Here is a 6,740-nt window from a genome sequence, read left to right on the forward strand (position 1 = left end):
CCTGGAGGGGGAAACTGCACCCAGACCCAGGTAGTGTTACCCTCTTCCCTGGGGTGGAGTGAAGCAGACTGCCCCGACTCCGCAGCAGCAGGGAGGCCCCACATTCCAGACCCCAATTGGACAGCCAACTCCTCCTCCCAGCCTCTCTGCCCCACCAGGCAACAGAGAACGGGGGGGTGTGAAGACTCCAAACCTCCCTCCACCCGCTCATATGTAGTGTTGATGCATGTGTGTTCTAAGGTGCATTTAAAACCCAGGAGGGCATGGAGCTACCTGCCAGAGAGCAGCAGGTAAGCACATAGCCCCTCCTTTGACCCTGATTTTTACAATTAAGTCTTTTTGTAAACTGCAAACTTACATCAATCACTTGCCTCTGCCAGTGACTGTGAGACTGATCGCTCCAGTGTTTTCATACCAGGTAGGCGGGGCCAAATGTCAGCCTCTGTCAGGACTTCAGGCTTGTTATCATGACAAGCTGCAGTGGAGAAACAAATGAGCTTCAATAAAGCTTTGATTTGATTAAAGCTCAGTGTGTGTGTGTGTGTGTGTGTGTTTGTAAAGCCCTGAGTCAGATTGTGCTGCCAGTTAAGCAGCTGCTCAGTCAGCATCTACAGGTGTCTCACACACACACACACACACACACACACACACACACACACACACACACACACACGTTGGTGCATATGTCTTTGTGAGAACCCTTGTTGACATAATGCATTCTTGGGTCCCCTGGTATTCCAAAATAAAAGTGTCTTTACATTAAAAACTGTTGTCTGACAATATCCATGCATGTCAACTTTTTCCTAGCCACATCTTGCACACACACACACAAAACAACTCACGTTCAAGTCTGTTAACTTTGAAAACTGTCCTTACTTTTTCTTTTTTTAAACAAATGTTCCCCTTTTTAAAAATGTCCTCTCGTTTACAGACGTCTCCTGTAACCACATATGTCCCCACAATGTCGTAAACTCCCATTGGTCCTCAGAAAGATAGTTGCACAAGCACATACACACCCACAGGGAGCCACTCTCCCAAATTAACCGTTAATCATAAATGGTAAAAAAACGTGCTGAGTCATGAGTTTCCCCTCTTCTTCTGCTGCTCCAAGCCTTGCACACACACACACACACACACACACACAGAGCATTGGTGGTCTAAGTAATCATTTCTTCCGTCAGTGTGTTTTCTTTTTCTGCTGATGTTTGTGGGAGTCCGCAGACGTTTAGATCAAAAAGTTGTATTGTGCAGCTTTTTTCCCTGATATATCGTGTGATTAAATTGTTGTATTTATTTTTTATTTCTTCCCGTCTGTGTAACATTCCAATATTCGTTTCTTTCCACAGAAGGACCACACGGATTGTGGTTGTTGTATGCAGTGCTGGGTAAGATGTCTGATCCACTACTGCGGATGTTCATGTTTAACGTGAAGCAGCTCAAAGTTTATTTCAAACAGGCTAAAATCACCAAGCTTACATTCATAATGCACAATCCACAAACCATTTAACAGTAAGAAAGTGGACTCATTCTGCCAAATGTTTGAAAGGAAGTTCTTCCATTTAAAGTGAAGCGCTTACTCGGACATTACAGTACCATCTGATCATTGGTGTTCACCTAACTAAAGACGAACATAGCTATCATCACATTACATATTGGTTTGTGAAATCCTTTTTTGAAGCCTTAAGATGCATGTTTTCGCCATCACCATCAATGTGTTTTGAAAATGGGCACAATAAGAAAGGGGCGGGTCTGAGTGTGAAACTGCACCCACACTCAGCGTTGATATTCCTCCTTTCTGATACTTAGAATGACCAAACTGTTTACAGACTGGGAGGTGAAGGTGCTCCAGGTGGGATTGAGAGACATCATTCATAATTGTGTTGAAAAGTTTCTTAAATTATTAGCTGCAAAAAACTGAAAAACCTAATGAAATAACAGCATGGTTTTTAAAATGTTTTTTGGGGTTTTTTTTTATCTGATGCATGTGTAATCTCAATCTCGTGTAATTGCTTATTACTAGGGTAGCACGGTGGTGTGGTGATTAGCTGTTGCCTCAAAGCCAGAAGGTCCTGTGTTTGATTTCACCACTTGGTGATGATAGCTGTGATAGGCTGTAGCCCCCCGCTCCCCCGACAAGGATAAACAGAAGAGAATGGGTGGCTAGATGGCCAAAATTACTCAAATAAGTCAAAAACAGACATAAAATTACTTCCAAAAGATTTTTTTAAAGTGCCTGAAAAGAAAGGGAACTAAACTGGAGCAGTGAATGTCACGTACTGAAAGGAGAGATGTTTCTTAGAACTAATTTACCAGCTGACTATTCGACAAAACAGAAAACAATCACATATAAGTTAAGTATTAGCCAAAAACTATGTTGTGTGTATTTTTAATTCAGTTGAATTCCAATTAATTTTTATATTGCACCAAATCCCAACAACAGTTGCCTCAAAGCACTTTAATTTTTAAGGTAAAGACCCTACAATAATATAGAGAAAACCCCAACAATCAAACAACCCCCTATTAGCAAGCACTTGGCGACAGTGGGAAGGAAAAACGCCCTTTTAACAGAAAGAACCCCCTGGCAGAATGAGGCTCAGGGACCAGCAGACATCTGCCATGACCGTTTGGGGTGAAGAGAGGAAGACAAAACACACATATCTGCATCTACGTATCTCGTCAAACAGTTGCACACATTCCTAATTGGAAGCAAAACTGTTAACAGTGTCAGGCTCAACAAGAAATAATCACCTTGAGGTGACAGTTGTTATGATTTAGTGCTATATAAATAACAGATAATTAAATGAAATTGAATTGGAGCTTATGACCATACCATCTCCACGCCTGATCTCGCCTGGTTATTACTTGAATGGAGACCATCTGGGAATACCAGGTGCTGTATACAGCACAGTGGAGCAGTGGCTAGCTTCGTTGGTTAGCTGGGTTCATATCCACCATTTGTCTGGGAACTTACTGTGTTTTCCCCTGTGCCTGCTTCGGTTCACTCCAGGTACTCTGGCTTCCTCCCACTGTACAATTATAAAATCTTCGTAAGTGTGAATGTTAGCATAAATTATTGTCTCTCTGTGTTAGACCTGTGCCAGGCTGGCAACCTGCCCAGGGTGTACCCCGCCTTTCGCCTTATTGTAGATGGTTTAGGCTCCAGTCCCCAAAACAGACTGGCAGCTGCCACTAGTTGGAACCCTGCCTGGTGGCTGGTGACACCTTAGGGCAGCGGTCCCCAACCCCCGGGCCACGGACTGGTACTGGTCCGTGAGTCGTTTGGTACCGGGCCTCGAGAGTTGAGGCTTGGGTGTGAAGTTTATGGTTTTCAGGGGTTTTATCGTTAACTCTTTTCCAGTGTTGTAGTTTTGTGTCTTATTTTGAAAGAAATGTTTACACGTTACCATAGCAACCAGAGAGCATTAAGGAGCAGAGAGGAGGATGTTACTCTCAATGTTGTTCGCGCATTTCAGGAGGATGCTGCTAATAAAGTTAGACAATTAAACAGTGATTTTGCATTTATTATTATATTTACGTGTCATTTTATTTTGTTATACTTATCTGCAACACCTTAAAGGCCGGTCCGTGAAAATATTGTCTGACATTAAACCGGTCCATGGTGCAAAAGAGGTTGGGGACCGCTGCCTTAGGAGGCTTGGGAATCGAGAAGCGACCAAGGCGACAGGACCCCTTTGAAAGACGGACAGTACACTAGTAGCAACAAGGCAGGGCAGGAGACCAGCAACTGAGTTGGTCTTACATAATCTCCACCCAAGTCTTCATATGAACTCAGTTTAGCATTAGCTGCAGTAGTACCACCAGCTAGCAAAGCCAGCAGGCTATATTATTCTTTACAGTGTGTCATGTGCAGCAGACATTGTTGGGACTAATGTGTCATTAAGTAACGCGTTACAGTAACTACGTTATTATTGTGGTAACGAGCACGGTAAGTAGTTATTATGCCAAAATCAGGAACACGTTAGTCGTTACTGGGATTTAGATAGGCTCGTTATTCGTTACTTCGTGTGGTGGCTATCGCTGAGCTTCTACAGATTCAGTAACATTAGCAAGTGGTGGAGGCAGCAGGTGGATGACGGAAAGGGGAGGCAGGAGGAGGAGAGACCCGAAGCGGCCGCCGGTCCGAGTGTCAGGTGAACTGAACTTCAGGTAAGAAGTTATGACCTGCAGTCTCGTTTCGTAATATTTTCGTTTCGTATTGAGGTGAAAAGGAACAGCTAGAATGAAAAAGACACAAAGCTGGATTTATTCTGCGTCTTTACGCTGCACAGCTGCCTCTTCTCCTCTCATCCTCTCCCCTCTCTCTCCCGTTTCTACTTCAATCATGAAACTGATCAATGATCAGCTGATCGGCTTTTCTCTCTAGTTTGTTTATCGCCCACTTTGTGCCAGAAAGAGGAAACCAGCGGATGTCGCGTTAAACAACAGCAGCACGTTTAAGCTTGATCAGCTGTTGTTAGAATTTATTTAATATTAATTTCTAGTATCAGCTGATGTTGGCTGGAGCCACAGCTGTAAAGCTGCTGGTCATGATGTTGGTTTGGATATGTGGTGAGAGGGAAACATGAAGATGAAACCAGGAGATGTCCTTACTGAACCATCAGAGCTGTGATGGAGAAACAGGTTTACCTTTTAGGTGACATGAATGAGTTGAAGGGAAGTTATGAACTGTTTCTGAGAGACAAATAACACCAGGATCCTTTTCTAAGTAGCTGACAGCTGGTAACTGTGCAGGGGCGGATCTAGCAAAGTGTTGCCAGGGGGGCAGGTAGGGCATTAACAGGGAGAGGGGGGCACAAAGAAATACTTTTCTTTCTTATTCTCATTTAAAATGTCTCGCTTTTAATAAATAATTATCTGAATCTTACAACAAACGATTGATAGATTGATGCATATATACCATCAGAACAGTGTACATCACTGTCACAACAGCGTTTATTTTCATTCAAAGGCTTTATGATTTTTCCTATAATGGTGGCCGGTCAGTCAAAATGCCCGGGCTGATTTTTTGTCCCAGTCCAGCCCTGTATGCAGCTCATCTGCAGTCTGGTGTTACCTACATCTTCCTATTCAGACGGCAGAATTTCTGAGTTCTGAGTACAATGAAAGCACCACGACTGCAGTTTTTGTGTTGGATGTAAAAGGGCACATGACGCTGTGACGTAGGCTAGAATCATGGCGGCGGTCAACGACGGTCCAGGCGTGGGATTTCTCTCGTGGAAATATGCAAATTATCTTTTCCTTTCTATTGGTAGGTGGCACAGTGCAGTTGTGGCAAGTAAGCAAGAAGACTGGCAGTCTGGCTGAGTATCCAGTTACAGAGCAACACATTAACAAGAGAATTCTGAGTAAAGCCAAAGTTACTTTGCCTAGTAACTAGTTACTTTGAAAGTAATGAGTAACTTGAAGTAACTGAGTTACTTTTGATAGAAGTAACTAGTAATGTAACTAAGTTACTATTTTAAAGTAACTTACCCAACACTGGCAGCAGACACACTCCAGGGCACCCATGAAATATCTCAAGACAAAGTAATTGTTGTGGGAAGATCTTGAATGAATGAATGAATATTTCTATGATTGGATAACTCTAATAAATGCGAGAGTTTTCATAAACCTGATAATTTCCCATCCAGGCTGTATTGTCTGCATCTTTGTCAGAACCTAACGAGCGTCATTGGTTCGTCTGTCTCTCACAGTTGAGGGAAATTCCTGGTTCATGTGCTCTGTTTGATCTCACAGATCATGTTAAAGTTAACAATCACAGTGGCTCATTAACTCTTAACGACTGAAGTCACAGCGCCGTCCTCTGCTGAGAATCTTCATAACATAATTGTTTCATCATGAGTGTGTCTGATGTCAGCAGGTCAGATCTGTTTCTGTTAATTACACTGAAGATTTTCTCCCCCAGCAGCTTTAATTAGGTCCAACATTTAGAAACGGATTTAACGGTATCAGCAGGAATTGTTGCTTGTGGCTCGATTCTTATTTTCCAACCTGATGATGAACTTTATGAGCTGAGCTGAAACTCTTCGGGCTGTTTTTTCTCCTCCTGTTTGCACCTCCTCCTCTACTTTCTTCTTCCAGCAGCAAGCAGGTCAACTTTTCATAAGCATGCAAAAGTAACTGTATGTAAGGTCAAAACTGACTTAAGAAGCTGTATAATATATGAGTGTAACTAGTTTGTGTTTGAAAAAGGGCTCAAAGAAGATTTTAGCAATTGAAATCACTAAAATTGTGCATATTTCAGTAAGTTCATGTAGAGGTGAGAACCCTTTTCAACCTGATCTGACTGCCTGACATCCGCTTTATCTGTTTGTTGTGATTACTCTCCAAAAACAGCCAAAACACTAATCACAATTGTCTCTGTCACACTCCACAGATTTTCATTAGCTCTATTTCTGGATAGCTCACTGCTAAGCCGAGCTTTTTAGGGGTTTTTCTTAACGGTTTCCTGAACATCAATATTTAGATGAATCGCTGTTGGCCTGAAGATGGTCCAGGGGGAGATTACGCTCTGTTGATCTGGTTGGCAAAATAATTCAAAGCACACAGCATTACCAGCCTCATATTTTGAAAGGGCAGTGCGTTCATATCCAAATACATATAATACTGCTTTGTCTGCTGCAGCTCTTCATTGCACGTGAGGTGTGCTTTAGTGTCGGTGTTCTGAGACTCGGGCCACCAGTATATTGACCACTGACAGGTTCAATGGTTGTCCATGA

This window comes from Pundamilia nyererei, unplaced genomic scaffold, assembly GCF_000239375.1.
Source record: "Pundamilia nyererei isolate P.nyererei 1_Seehausen unplaced genomic scaffold, PunNye1.0 scaffold00273, whole genome shotgun sequence".
NCBI lineage: Eukaryota > Metazoa > Chordata > Actinopteri > Cichliformes > Cichlidae > Pundamilia > Pundamilia nyererei.